At 37.5% G+C, this 16,553-nt stretch overlaps 1 protein-coding gene across 1 annotated transcript in view; it reads right to left on the bottom strand.

The window, feature by feature from the left end:
* Positions 1-16,553, bottom strand: part of drd4-rs (dopamine receptor D4 related sequence) — a 129,828-nt gene that overhangs the window by 106,607 nt on the left and 6,668 nt on the right. The window lies entirely within an intron of this gene.

The raw sequence follows: 16,553 nt of genomic DNA, 5'->3' as shown, positions 1-16,553 counted from the left end.
GGGCAACACCACTTTTGATGTCATTGACAGAACAGTATAAAGATCAACCTAAAATAGTCACAGTATTTGAGATTGGACCAAACTTAGCATACTACTTACTTTGAACTCAGATTAAACTATTAAACTGCAAAACTAGTGAAGAAACAGTCAGAAAAGATGAGGAGGGAAAAATGTCTGTGGCCTCCACCTGTTAAACCATTCCTGTTTTGGGGGTCATCTCATTGTTGCCCCTCTAGTGCATCTGTTGTTAATTTCATTAACACCACAGCAGCTGAAACTGATTAACAACCCCCTCTGCTACTTAACTGACCAAATCAATATCCCAGAAGTTTCATTGACTTGATGCTATACTCTGAGTAAAAAGTGTTCCTTTAATTCTTTTGAGCAGTATATATTTCTTGCTGTCTGTTGTAGCATGTGCTCTTATTGCATGGCTGCATTGTATTTCGAGCAATGTAATATACGTTTAAACAATTTAATTGATTTTCATTTCCACAAAAACAAAATCAAAGCTAAATGCAATTTTTTTTGCATGAATCAACAAACAAATCAACAGTGACCTTGCTGTGCTGACTGGAAATTCAAATATACAGAATGATGTGGGAAAGGGAGGCATTCCAATGGATAACACAGAAAATTTCCATAGCATATGAACACATTAAATCACCAATTACTGCTTACCAAAAAATTACAATACCAGAATACTGTCTTGCTGATTTGCAATTAGTAAGCCAGGAGAGGGGACAAGAACACCACAGGCCACAAGTAATTCTGCTGCAGGTGCTGTCAGCCATTTATGCAGGTCTGACTGTACCTCAAGGTTTATTTCAATAGTAATAGCATCTGGCCTTGAACAACAAGTAACAATTGTAATCTTAAAAACTTCATGAGCAACTGTTACTAATAAAACAACTTCTTGAATACAAAAAAAAACTTTGTTTGGTCATTTTCCTTAGAATACTCAATCCCTTTGACTACTAAACAACTTGTTATTATGCAGTCTGATGGATGCCTGGTGTCAGAGCACTGGAAACTCCATAGCCCCCATTCAACAAGTCTATGGATGCTATAGTTTTTCCTTAGGTGCTACATTCAACACATCTAGGTTTTTTGATTTTTTTACGGCTGCTATAAGGCATAGAGGCTCATTGGGGTACAACTGCTTCTGAAAATGAGGATTCAAAATCATTTTTGTTCCAGTCCACTGTTTAATTCAGACCATTTCTTGTATTAAGCATATTACTATTACTTTTGAAAACACAGTGATTTGAGTTTGATTTCACAAAGAGTGTTGTCCAATTGTACTGTACAATACAGATGTATAATCCTAAATGTACAATTCTAGTGGGTAACCAAAAAAATGGAGACATGGCAATTTAGGAATTTAGGAATTGCTTACAGGTAACTGACAAAATAAAGATTTTAATTTGAGATATGCTTCTAGCACCAAATTATTACTCAAAGTATCTACATTTTGATGAACAGGGGAAGCAGTGATGGAAGTAACATAAAAACGGCAGAAATATATTATGACTTATTTGGAGACTCAGTTCCTATCATGTGATTAATGTCACCTGCAGGGGTTGTGCTAAAAACAGGAAGTGAGCCAAAGTTCCCTATGAAAGGGTGAAAAGAATGGAGAGTATCTGGATGTCTAAAATGTAGTAGTAGTAGCTGTCATGGTAGTGTTGTGATAAACAAGAATATTAAATATTAAAGAATATTTAGGAATGGCACTGCTATTTTAAATTTTTTTTTTGATCCGTTTACAGAGGGGTTTCCCATGAAGCACTGGGGCAACACCACTTTTGATGTCATTGACAGAACAGTATAAAGATCAACCTAAAATAGTCACAGTATTTGAGATTGGACCAAACTTAGCATACTACTTACTTTGAACTCAGATTACTGATATTTTGAAACAAAGCTCTGCCTTTTTCATTTTTGATTTATAGCACATAATTTTGCTTTGACATTTCTCTCTTTTTGACTTTTGGTTTTGACCCTTGCTTTGCCTTTTGACTCTCTTCTTTTTCTTGAACCTCACTCTTTAATTATTTAGACTGAATGCCCTTTTCACAGTCATTACACCATGACTATGACGGCCACTCTAATCACACTTCAGTTTTCTTGCCACGTCCCTGGAAAGGAATCATAACCATTTGGACTCAAATATCTGTTTCTACAGTGAAGTGCAATTTGGAGCATACCGTATACATATTTATTGTATGCATTAATATTGTATTATCTGTATTACCCTCTAGTATATTTTTTGTTGTGTGGTACTTTAAGACCAATTTCTCTGAATGAAAAATAAAATATTTTCAAAAAATATTTTTAAGATTCTGCACCAAAGGCAAACTTTATTTATATCCCTTTATGGTTTTCAATATTAGTTTGTAACTATGTGCATACATGTGAAACATTTTAGTTGTTAATATGGCAAATAGAAACTGCTACAACTGGTGCCTTGAAAAATGTATTGTATTTTTATTAATTTTATGTTTCCACAATTGTTTAGTTTCAGAAAAGCATAAATTAATGATTTTTTGCTATATAAAAACAAACAAGAAAGTAAACAGTCATAAACCTGACTGGAGCCCATGACATACAGAACTATCCATCCATCCATCCATTATCCAACCCGCTATATTCTAACTATAGGGTCACGGGGGTCCAACGGAGCCAATCCTAGCCAACACAGGGTGCAAGGCAGGAAATAAACCCTGGGCAGGGCACCAGTCCACCGCAGGGCACAGCATACAGAATTAGTGAATGGTAAAAATGTTATACAGAAAATATTGTGAAATGAAAACAAGTTGGCACACTGGCAAATGTTGCTACCCCACAGTTCCCTGGGCATGTTTTGGTTTGCTTGGACTGGCACCTGTTAATGTTCTCTATGTATCAGTATTGCTTTTCTCTGTGTATTTCAATTTCAGAAAGACATTAATCCCCAAATTGTTTGATTTGTGCATGTATAACACTATTAATGACTACATAACACAATTTCAGCTTTTATTTTAAAAACATACAAATTAGAATGATGGAGGAAATAAAACAGAAAACAAAGTTCGCAAAGTACGCAAGTTCTGTGCTTGGTTTTGCAGACTGGCGGCACCCAGCGTTAAAGTAGTGCTACTGTTCATGTCTGGTTACCCTTTCTTTTTTAGATCCACATCCCTGACACAGCTTTATAAATACACTGAAATTAACTGCATATTGTTTATTAGTTTAATGCATCTGATTGTAATTAACCTGTAACAATATAATGGTCCACAGAATGGCTAATCTATTCCAAATACCATAGCTGCTTTAGCATTGTTACTCTTACTGCACCTTCTTTTTTGTCATTCAGCTGCTCCCGTTAGGGGTTGCCACAGTGGATCATCTTTTTCCATATTACTCTCACTGCACCACTCGGCGCAGCTGATCAGAAAGAGAATTATCGGTATACAGCATCAAGCAGACGCTGCCTCTGCCATGCTGTCTATTGAACTGCTCTCACACGGCAAACACTTCAAAACCTTTCCTGTTTCATCCCAAGAGCTCTAAACCTACTCAATCAGTCCATCAATTGCTCCTTGTAGAACTGTTTGTACTTATTAGTAGAATCACCTCACTGTAAGCTTGCACTATAGTTATAATATTGCACAACCTGAGCCACTTTATAAAGTGTGTATTTAAATATGATGACGATATCATTTTTAAGATGAAATGCAGCAAAATATGTTTATTATACAGATAAAACTTTAACTTCATTTAAATAATCTATATTGTTAATAATTAAACATGTGAGGACATGGTGTCACAGCTCTAGCAAGGATCTGGAACTCCGTTCACGGATTGTTCCTGCCTCATGCTGTTTTCTTGCTGGGACTGGTGTGACACTGGAAGGATAGAATAATTAAACATGTACTACGAAGATATTTCAAAGTTCCTTAAATGTTTTGAAGAATCAGCTTTCTAAGCTTACAGATGGCTTAACATCTATTACAGAGCTGATCGTGTGGCGATTGGGTATTTGGAGAAAGAAAGGTAAGGGCAGGAATTGGGGGTTAGTACGTTTGAAAGAGACAGTATTGCTGCAATAAATGATTTCATCGAAGGACACACACAATCACCGCCACCGTGTTCCCATATTTGATAACATGCTTTAACTCCTATCATCCTGAAAATTATATCAAGTATATATCTCAGTATTTTAATTATTCAGAGAGCTGTAATATTACGATTGTATTACAATTGTAATGTATTCTGTGTCCTGACAGAAGAAGAGAAAGCCCATTTAAGAAGCATGTAGTGATTCACACACATAGAGCACATCCATCCATCCATTTTCTAACCCGCTGAATCCGAATACAGGGTCACGGGGGTCTGCTGGAGCCAATCCCAGCCAACACAGGGCACAAGGCAGGAACCAATCCTGGGCATAGAAGATCAAATACAAAACAAGGCATTTAACGTGCTACTTTAGTTACAACGGGATTTGAGAAACTGGTTAATTAAACGATTTGAAGATCAAGTTTATGATGTTCTACTTTAATGACAAAATAAAGTACGTGACTAAAGTGGACATTTTGAGATTGTGTGCCCATTTTTTTATTTCTCTGTACCCTAATAAGCTTTCATATGACACTCAGATGGTGGGCTACGACTCGCCTTTTCACGGTGACTTTGATATCTGACAACTTCTTTTTTATTTTGGGCACTGTGCGACTTTGTGAACTTGAGCTTTGGAGTTTCTCCGACACTCTATGTCACTTGATCAGCTTCCTTTTCTTGTTTATATCACTGTTTAAACCAACAAATAATATGTTTTTCCTTGCCTCCACTTGATATTCGTTGAACTTCTATTTCCCTCGTGCTTTGGCCATTGCCTTTTCACAGAACGCTGAGCTTAAGGGCTATTTGTATTGATTTGCATATTCAAAGAGGCGTAATTCTAGGAGGAGACAGGGCGGGACAGCAGGCACGTGCACAAGCGTTAATTTTCATGCTGACCGGAACTTATGTAGCGGAAGAACGTGGAAGCTGGCGTTCGCAAAGATTTATGGATCTAGATATTTTTGTGTGTAAGTACATTTCCGCTTTTGTACTTACACCATGTTATAGTGTGAATTCTACGCATGGCGTTATGAATGAGGCCCCTGGGCTTTCGATGCATGACTTTCTAAAGCTATGTGTTTGTGGTGTCTACAATATATTGTCAGCCTGAAAAAAGCAAAACAAAACACTACAGCTGTCCTCACTGCAGAAACAGCTAGAAACACAGTTTGATGTTTTTCATGAGTTACCATTTTCAGACAAGTAAACCTCATCAAAAATAAATAAGAAAAATGTAAACTGACTTCCTGTATGTATTGCCAGCCAGCAACCCAATTCGGCCGAGATGCCCAGTAAGTAGAAGGATGGGGGAAGGCAGCCTCTTTAAGGTACTGTGGCCCTCAGAACGCTAGATGGCAGCTCCAATGGATTGCAGCGGTGCCCCAGATTCCCACAGGGCACTATAGGACTTGGAGATCGGTTGGGTACCATGGGTGCCACCAGGGAGTGCTGTAAAAATGGAGGAGCCATGTGGCATGGAGTTTCCACCTAACCCAGAAGTGCTTACAGACCACGTGGGCGGAAGAACAGAAGCACTTCCGGGTTGGACACTATAAAAGGACTTGCCAACCTCACATCGACGAGACAGAGACAGGGAGTGGAGGACAAAGCTTGTAAGGAGGAGTGGAGGCAAAGAAGAGAAAGAGAAAAAGGACTGTGTCATTATTTGGTGCTTGTGTATTGTACTGTACTGTGCAGTGAAGTGGGGAGCAAAAGAAAAACTTCAGTGCTGTGTTGAACTTGTGTCTCAGCCTGTCTGTGTCAGGTTTTGGGGATTGGTATGCCCCCTGCTGGTCCACAGTATCTAAATTTATTTCTTTTTCTTTTTGTGTGTGTGTGTGTGTAAGATTGGGGGTTACAAGGATTATATTTAGGATAAGGGAAAATACAGTTTCCCGTTGTCTTCTCCACTGCAGCCAATAATAAACACATATGTATGTTTACGAGGGACATAAGCTTGGCTTTACAGCATTTTGGACAAAGTAATAACACAAAGAAGAACAAGAAGAAGAAGAAAAAGAGTAGCTTTTGCATGTTCCGCTTTTGTTATTTTGCAAAAAAGTAATTTAGCAATTCTGTTGTAAAATGTATGTATACAGTATCTCAAATTTAATTCCATTTGCCCATTTATTTATTTAAACTTGTTTAGCCAAGTGTCAGACAGTGTCTAGTGGCTTTTAAAGTACAAGTTTGATGGCGCAGTCCCAATTTACTGTGTGACCAGTACAATGTTATAAAAGGGTTCTCTTTAGCACCACTCAGTTGTCTGATGACCAGATGAAAGTGGGGCGTTGTGGTACCTTCAGAGTGCCATAAAGATGTACTCCCAGACACACTTCAATATTCCTTTCAGCAATAAACTTGTATTATCCTGCTTGAGACCTCATCCCCTGCATGATATTTTTATAGTAGCACACCTACATTTAACGTTGTCCAGTCACAGAGATTAGCCTCCTGACCCTAAGGTCCTGAAGCACTTGGCTAAGCAGGTGAAACAGCTCCACATTCAAAGGGAGGACTAGAAAGCCATCCTGGAACACTTTGACCTGATTTCAAGGAGAAACGTTCCAATTCCCAGAGACAAAATTGAGGCATACCTTGCAGTGTGTAATCTACAAAACACACTTTGAAAATCAAGACTAAGTATCACTTGAATCAGTCTGTCTTCCAAATGAAACTCAGATGGTTCCACTAAAGCAGGTTTTTTCTCATTAACTCGAGATAGATTTCGGTAATCCACACTAATGTGTGCAATTGTGATATTAAAGCAGTCCTAAGAAGTGATCATGGAGAACATCTATCATTGCTATAAAGGACACAGAGGAGACTGTAAGACCTACAGATTGTGCGCCTACAACATTAAATGTGAAGTTTATATGGGATGTATGGAGTATTATGGGACAAAAGATACCAACTATTCTTTTAGTTTGGAGTTTTAAATTAACCTAAAACAGTGTTATTCCCATTAAGAAAAACTAAAACGAAACATGGCATTAACGCAAGCATAATCATTTTATTAAATAAATAAAAATGAAAAAACATTTTCATGAAACATTTCAATGAAAACGAAACTCATTTTGTGATCTTAATTTTGATTTTACCACACTAGTCTTTGGGAATAATATACAGTACATGCTAGTGTGCAGCTGCTGGTAACCTTATTAAATATTATTTAAAAGAGGGGTATTAATTTGTGTGGAAGTATAAAATACCCCTCACTACTGGTGTCAGAATCTGTGGGTTCCACTGGTGAAATGAGCCATCAGTCAGCTTTGCCTTCTAGAACTGGCAGCAAATATCAAAGCCTCATCACTTGTCAATGACTTATTCTGTGGATTTCATTGCCCATAATTGGCCATCAGTCACAGATGACCTGTTGCCAGTGAATGGTGGGCAGCTTTCACCAAACCTTAAGGAAAAGATGCTTAAAACATGCAACATGTTACATTGAAAGATACAGCTCAGTAGTTTGAATATTAAAGTCATGGAAGATTTGTTAGGCTTGAATAGCCACCCCCACTCTTCAGATTCATTCAGTATTTAGACTGGAAAAACACCAAAGAACGTAAGCAATTTCCCCCTCATTGCTTATTTGCTGACAGTACCGTTACGGTGACAGGTTAAGCAGATATGTAACATGCAATCTAAAGTTGAATATATACGCATAAACAAACAGCATTGGGCCTCTAGAAACCAATAACTGGCTTTGGCTGCATGTGGCGGATCCTCAACTATAAATTTCACTCCGACTGATATGTTTGCTCAGAATTAGCCTGACTGATGGCACAATGCAACTGGACATATGTCACATATCAATTTCTTTAAAATGCACTGACCTGTGCTTTGATGTTAGTGAATGCTCTGTGTTTTACAAAGCCAGTCTCCAATGGGCCGAGTGCTGCTGTTATTTGCACTTGTGAGCAGTTCTATTGTGCCTATGATGTTTGGGAAGCCTAAGGAACATTATCTATCACTAAGTAAACTTTAGACAAATACATTTTACATTGTTTCAATTACCAGAAACTTCAAAAGAGGCCTTCTTGATTGCACAAAAGTCTTGATGGTCAGAAAACACCACAAAAGTATTATGAGGCAGTATTAGAGCAAGGGATACTTTAAAAAACTTCTGACATACAAATGCCTGTTTAAGATTTTCAATATCACCAACACTGTATTGCACAGAAATTTGGCAATTGTTGTGATGGTCAGGCATTTACTCCGGCAAATTGACTTGGCAATATCTCAATTCAACTAATTGCATACTGTATAATATTGATTTTTGCCAAGATATATCTAATAAAAACAGTGGTCAATAAAAGCCTTATGTGAAATCCAAGAACTCTCATTCACAGGATTTTCAAGAAATAGACACACCATGGCTGATCCTAAAGGACTGTTCAGAGCAAACTGACGTTAGATGAACTGAATCAATCCACAAACATCTGTATGCAATTTATCAAGTATCAGACTGAAATTGCCAATTTTTGAAACAAGTGCTTCTATTTCAGTGGCAGCTACTCAATTACAAAACATTTTTTCTCTGTTCCAGTGACAATGAGAACAATATCAACTATTATAAAGAACAATATAAAGGCTCTATGCAATTAAAAATTGAGCTGTGCAATCCACTCTCTTTATAACAACATGAATATGTTCCTAAAATAATGTATTTTTTTATTAAAAGACAACATACCTACAAATATTGTCAAGACATATATATGAAAAATAACAAGGGGCTTTCTTTACAATCATTATTTGTGCTGGTGGTTTAAAAGGTCTGCTTAATTAGTGAACTCCTAGTTCAGTAACATTTCCAAGGAAAAGAGCAAACCATAACGTACTTATAGTTGATCCTAAAAGGTCTTCAAGTGTGACATTTACAATATTTATTTATATATTATGATATAAATAATAAAATATAAATAAAAGTAGAACAACTCTCGTTTCAATTTTTCTTTTAATGTTTTTGCATATGAATTCTTTGCTGTGCAAACTACTACCTGCAGTCCATGGCCTACATTGGCCTAAAGATAGGGAGCTTAGTTTGAAAATGTAAAAATGCATTCAAGTCCTGGGGCCTCATGTATAAATGGTACGTACACACAAAAATGTTGCGTAAGCCTGTTTCCATGCTCAAATCGCGATGCATAAAACCTAAACTTGGTGTAAAGCCATGCACATTTTCACACTAGCTAAAACCCTGTCGTACGCAAGTTCTGCGCTCGGTATTGCAGACTGGCGGCACCAAGTGTCAAAGCAGTGCTACTGTTCCTGTGTGGTTACCTTTCTTTTTTAGATCCACATCCCTGATGCAGTTTTATAAATACATCGAAATTAACCACATATTGTTTATTAGTTTAAGGCATCTGATTGAAATTAACCTGTAACAATATAATGGTCCACAGAATAGTCCAACTATTCTAAATACCATAGCTGTTTTAGTGTTGTTACTCTCACTGCAACTTTTTCTTCTTCTTTCAGCTGCTCCCGTTAGGGGTTGCCACAGCAGATCATCTTTTTCCATATTACTCTCACTGCACCACATATATATATATATATATCACTGTATCTGAGTGGGGAATCACTTCTCTACAGCAGATGACTGGAAAGAGAATTATCGGTATACAGCATCCACCACATGCCGCCTCAGCCATGCTGCCTATTGTACTGCTTTTACACGGCAAACGCTTCAGAGCCTTTCTTTGCGGTTCAGAAACAGTTTCATCCCAAGAACTATAAATGCACTCAAATCAGTCCATTCGATTGCTCCTTGTAGAACGCTTTGTACTTATAAGTACAAATACCTCACTGTAAACAGTTGTAATATTGCATAACCTGAGCCACTTTATAAAATACGTATTTACATATTATGACAAAAGCATTTTTAAGATGAAATGCAGCAAAATATTTTTATTATATTATACAGATAAAACTTTTACTTCATTTAAATAATCTATATTGGTAATAATTAAACATGTGAGGACACGGTGCTGCAGCACTAGCGAGGAGCTGGTGCTCCGTTCACGGATTGTTCCTGCCTGCACTGTATTCTTGCTGGTGCTGGCGCAACACTGGAAGAATAGATGGGTAGAATAATTAAACACGTACTACGAAGATATTTCAATGTTCCTTAAAGGTTTTGAAGAATCGGCATTCTAAGTTTATAGATGGCTTAACATCTATTACAGAGCTGATTGTGTGGCGATTGGGAATTTGGAGAAAGAAAAGGAAGGGCAGGAATTAGGAGTTAGTACGTTTGAAAGAGACAGTACTGCTGCAATAAATTATTTTATCGAAGGTTGCGCACGGCGCAGCAAGCATCTTGCAAGACGCATGAACAATCACTGCGCCACCGTGTCCCCATGTTTAATAACATGATTTCAAGTATACATTTCAGTATTTGAATTATTCAGATAGCTGTAATATCACGAATGTAATGGATTCTGTGTCCTGCCGAAGGAAGAGAATGCCGTTTAAGAAGCATGTAGTGATTCACACACATAGGGCACATAGAAGATCAAATACAAAACAAAGCATTTAACGTGCTACTTTAGTTACAATGGGTTTTGAGAAACAAGTAAATTAAATGATTTTAAGATGAAGTTTATGATGTTCTACTTTAATGACAAAATAAACTATGTGATTAAAGTGGAAATATAGAGATTAAAGTTGACATTTCATGCTTTCTTCTCACTGTGTCCCTATTTTTTTTTCTTTGTACCCTAATAAGCTTTCATAAGACACTCAGACGGTGAGCTGCGACTCACCTTTTCACGCCGACTTTGACATCTGACAACTTCCTTTTTATTTCGGGCACTGTGTAACTTTGTGAATTTGAGCTTTCAAGTTTCTCCGACACGCTATGTCACTCGATCAGCTTCCTTTTCTTGTTTATACCACTGTTTAAACCAACAAATAGTAAGTTTTTCCTTGCTTTCACTTGGTTCTAGCTGAAATTCTTCTATTTCCCCCGTGCTTTTGCCATTGTCTTTTCACAGCACGCTGAGTTTAAGGGCTATTTATATTGATTTGCATATTCAAAGAGGCGTAATTCTGGGAGGAGACAGGGTGGGACAGCAGGCACGTGCAAGTTGCCGTTTGCACAGATTTATACATTTTGATTTTTTTGTATGTAAGTACATTTCCGCTTTTGTCCGTATGCCATGTTAGAGTGTGAATTCTACGCACAGCGTTATGCATGAGGCCCCTGGTGTTCATATCATATCTTTAGACATTTTTTTTAATTACTTTGTTAAAAGACATGCCTACCTCCTGATCTATGGCTTTTTACATCTTATTAGTTGCTCTCTTTCTTATTTTCAGCAGGCTGTTCAGAAGGGTCAGCTGGAGATAAAAAGGCAGGCAGTTACTGTCCGTACTACAGTCCAGCTGAGCCACTGTGGGTTTGTGACTGGCATAACAAAACCAGCTCTGATATTACACACGTAGACCCCATAGATGTTTTTTTAAAGGAAACTGCTGTGTTACTATAGTTACAATTTTTTTGATTCCAGGTAGTCATATCATTAACACATGCACCTTTCCAGCTATAAAATGTTAGTCACTGAATGCTGAAAACTTCCTGGGGGTTGGGAATGGTGGCTGCTGGGGTACAGGATAAAGTATTGAGCTTTACACTTCCCAGAAGCACCGAAAGCTGTTGGTGCAAACTTCTCACTAGAGACATGAAAAGACTGCTAGCCACTGTGAAATGGCCAACTAGCAAAATTAGTACTTGTTTTTGTTGTATCTAACAGAGCTCTAACATATTATCCACAATTTGTTGTAATTCCTAATTAAGTAAGCCTCATGAACTTCACAAGAAGCTGTAATGAAAGAAAATACAGATGGAGTCAACCAGCCAATTGGCATGTTTCTTTGTGTTTTTTACTCAAACGTTAAAAAGACAATGTATTCTGGGGAAAGTAAAGTAGGACAAAGCTGACACTTATCATACCTGCTGAGGTTTAAAATAACTTGTCCCTAATTGAGGTGATTCCTGAAGTGAGAAATTTTGAGAACCAGTCTAAGTCGTTAAATGAATGCATGAAGATTTGTTAGCTACAGAATAGTTCACTGCTTATCAGCAATCAAGCAAAACTGATTATACAGAATATTTAACAGAAATTTGGGTGTAGAGGTGGGTAGCATTGGGCCTCCAAAGCACAGACATAATCAGAGGACACTCTAAAAGTCTGCTGTCATCAATTACCTTTGGCTTTCAAAACACCACTACCACTTCAAAAGCTGAAAATTTCCAGAGGTCATTCTTCTTCTTAAGAAAGGTTTTCCCTTGGTTGCTTTTAAGTGTGGCCTCAGGGGCTCTTCTAGGGCCACTCAGATTACCTTAATTGAAAGCAATATGTTTGAAAGTTTTTTGAAAAGCAGAATATTACCTATCAAAGGGACTGCCAATTCTAGCATATCTGAAATATCTCACTTATGTCATGTAATTAAAAAATACATTCTCAGTCATTTTTTCTGTCTTTGTGTAAAACACCTCCAAGTCATTTGCCTTTTCAAAATCACACTGTGGCCCTTGAAAGAAATTTCATCAATTTGGGAATAAAAGGAAAATGGTTTAAGCCATCCACAGCTTGAGTCAATCGTGCCAGCTTCTCTTTCAAAGCCATAGGTTTATAGCCTGTTTGTGTTCCTGAGAGCAGCATCTTTGTTCTGATGTAATAAAAGTCAATAATTCAACAAATTCAATTCAAAAAAGGAACTTAAGCATGTTACTTTGTAAAATGGATTGTCTGCAAGATTAAATTGGAATTTAATATTATTCATTGTATTTTAGATACAGTGCTTCATAAAGTATTTGTTTAATTTCAGCATTCTTAAAATAATATTTAAGAAACATAATTATAATGAAATAGCATTAAAACTACTAACATGAGCACAGTGATCAGTGCTATGGTCTTAACGCTTCCATGCCCTCTCTTGCTGACTAAACTATCAATGGTAACCTTTAAAGTTATTTTACCTGAATTAAGTCCATTTCCAACGGACACTTTGATAGAGAAATGTGCTGAGTTGTCAGCTGATCACTACTTGGTGCCCATCAACAGTGATGTATTAGGTTGGACCAAATTCAAGTTCTCCACAAGGCTAGTTTTATTTCTCATCCTATTTATAACAAGCACACAACGTTTTGATGAAAATAAACAACATTTAGAGTTGTTTGGCAGATTTTACGTCATCAGAACAGAGCAGCAGACAAATGTTCCAAATGTTCTTGAAGGTCTACATTACCATTAGCATTGTCTTATGATGAAGTTGGAAAATGTTTTGGTGGTTTGTGCCCAGTAGAAGAATAAACCGTTTCTATTCCTTGTCCTTTGTCAGTATGTCATAGTACTTTTCGATAAGACTTATTCCTGTTTCTTTTCTATCGTTCATTATCATCATGCATGGCGACAGTTCACAAAATTTGTCGAAGATGGAATCATCTGTGCACTGTTGTAGTAGTTCCTTGAGAACCACTTTTTCCATAAGAACATCAAAAAAAGATGCTGTTCTTTCTGTTACCACATATTCAGACTGCAGCTGTTCTGATTCATTTGTCAGCATAATGCATTAGGGAATGTCCAGTAACAGTGGCTCCTGCAAGGTTTTCACCATCTTTTCCTTTGTTTCTTATGAGATGCTTTCGTCATAAATGGCTAAAAAAGAAACTCCTACTTACTACAAAAATATTCTTGAAACTTCAACTCATACTAGAATGTTCTTGAAACTTCCATTTACTACTACAGGGTGATTCTAATGGGTGGGGTCCCAAGTTATGATACTGTATGTTACTGTCTTAATAATGGAGCAATCCAAATGAAATAAAGATCACAGTATTCCTGGATAAATGTATGAACAACTGAGGCATATCACTCTTTTTCACTTATTTGTGAATGAAATGGATGACTGTGAGATCAGTGAATGTTATTTCCAGCAAGATGGGGTAACCTGTCACACATCAACTCGCAGTATGGCACAAATGGAATTGTGTTTTGGAAATCAGGTTATTTCAAAGGGATTATGGCCAACTCATTCCCTGGACCCAACACCTCCGAATTTATCCTTTTGGGGAGCGATGAAAGGAAAAGTGTACAAGAAGAAGTCTCGTACCCTGGAACAATTACAGAGATATACAGTATTGAAGAAGAAATTGCTGCCATCACCCCCTACAATATTTGCGGATACCTTTGGCAATATGGAGAACCATGTCAACAGCAACAACAACAACAACATCATTTATTTATATAGCACATTTTCATGCAAAAAGTGTAGGTGAAAGTGCTTTACATAATGAAGAATAGAAAAATAAAAGACACAGTAAGAAAATAAAATAAGTCAACATTAATTATCATAGAATAAGAGTAAGGTCCGATGGCCAGGGTGGACAGAAAAAACAAAAAAAAAAACTCCAGACGGCTGAAGAAAAAAATCAAATCTGCAGGTATTCCAGACCATGAGACCGCCCAGTCCCCTCTGGGCAATCCCGATTTATATCTGCAAGTAGAATTTGATCATTTCCGACACTGAATGTGATTGGATCGTTTACACATCTATCAAGGTGTGCATTGCATTTATTTTGTCTCTTTCGTTTCATTATTTCGTGAATAATACATCATAACTTGGGGCCCGCCCATTTGAATCTCCCTGTAGAATGTTCTTAAATGTTCTCCGATTGATTTTTTTTTATTGTTCACTAATCACTTAGCCAATTAAATGTGAACGTAGTAACAATACAAAAAATGTTCAGAATAGAACGGCTTTTAAATGTTTCACAATCAGGCCGAAATTTCACAGGTAAGCAAGCACTTCCTAATCGTCAAAAATAAACTTTGTGGAGAAATAATTCTACAAACATCAACTCTTTGCAGTCATTAGTTTGTGGACCACGCTAGTGAAGTATACAGTTAAGTTAAACAAAAAGACCTTCTGTTCAGTGTTAGTAGTTGGTTGTCAAGATTTGATGGAGAGGAACTAGTTAGCTAAGAAAGTAGCAGGGGCCAAAATAAAAACTTTGCATGGGAAACATTTGATTGAGGTAATGGCTTCAAAAAGGTTCTGGCAAAAAACTGAATGACTTATTTTGTGGTCTTTCGTAGAATGCAGAAAACTTGACCTTGACTATATCTATATATATAATTCACTAAGGCAAGACACCCATGGAAAGCGATTCACTAAGCCACCGACAAGTAAGACACCTATGGCGCACGCAGGAAGGAGCCACGCCCACCAACTCCAAGACCATTGGATACGACGACAACTCGCAGAGCCATGCCCACCAACTCGGACACGACAACACAGAAAAACCGGTGTCATTTATATTCGTCTTTCGTAGAGGCTACATGCAACTCCGAGCCACGTTGACTGTTCATAGAGGCATGTTTCTCGCGGAGGTGAATCGCCATATGCAGCATGTAAAACGGTTTGCGAGGGGTATCCCATGGGATCCTTAAAACAATCCTTTACAACTGAGGTTAAAACACAATGAAGTAAGCAGTCTTTAAAAACAGAGTTTTCGGTTATGACGCATGACCGCGTGCACCATAGCAAACTGTTTTACATGCTACATACAGCAATTCGCGCTACTACCGTGGTCGGGTGTCTTGGTGGATTATATATAGAAAAGCAGCCAAAACCGAACAGAGCAATGAAAAGTCTATGTCAGTCACAGGTGTACAGTATGTGGACTGTGCAAAGACGACAACGACTCAAGTGACGAGTTTGAGGTGGGCACATGAGCAGGCAGGGCGCGAAGGCGGTCCGCCAGTTTTTAGTCACAGACGATTGTGTGTTGGCTCTTTCCGTGCATTGTTACAATGTTGCTTTTCTTGCTGATTTATTACATTACCGATTTTTCAAATGTTAATTTTCTCCCTGTGCTTAAAAATCATTAAAAAACCGGCCTGATTATGCGGTGTATGGTACGCTGCGGGTTGGCTAGTATATAATAATTAACAAGAACATGTTTAGGCACCCAAAAACCTCGAGTACAAGCTTTCCTTGTGGGAGACAATGTAGTGTTGGGTTTAGCGCAACCTTTGTAACTGAATTCATTATGCTGTTGTAAAGATCCAAAATGGCAAGGCTACAGGGGAAGATGAAGTAAAAACATTGAAATCATGATTAACCTACGATTTCATAGTTGTGTGGAATTGTGTGGAAGGCCATCACAATGCAATGACATTAAAATAGTGGTGTTGTTTTACAAAACATGGAACAAGATGGTGTGGTCCAATTACAAGGGATCACTGCACTATTCACCTGTTGGTCAGATGAAGATTGATAATTGGCAACAATTAAAATAAGCCTTTCTTAAATTGCTCGACATAAACATTCAGACCATATACCTTTATTTTTCTCAGATGATTTAAGGGCAAAACCAGAAATAAATTTCCAAATGAAACAAAAGTCAAAATTTCAGAATTTGCTTGAGCATAAGT

The sequence above is a fragment of the Polypterus senegalus genome, chromosome 8 (assembly GCF_016835505.1).
Source record: "Polypterus senegalus isolate Bchr_013 chromosome 8, ASM1683550v1, whole genome shotgun sequence".
In the NCBI taxonomy this organism is placed as follows: Eukaryota; Metazoa; Chordata; class Cladistia; order Polypteriformes; family Polypteridae; genus Polypterus; species Polypterus senegalus.
This window is presented reverse-complemented; position numbering and strand designations above follow the sequence as displayed.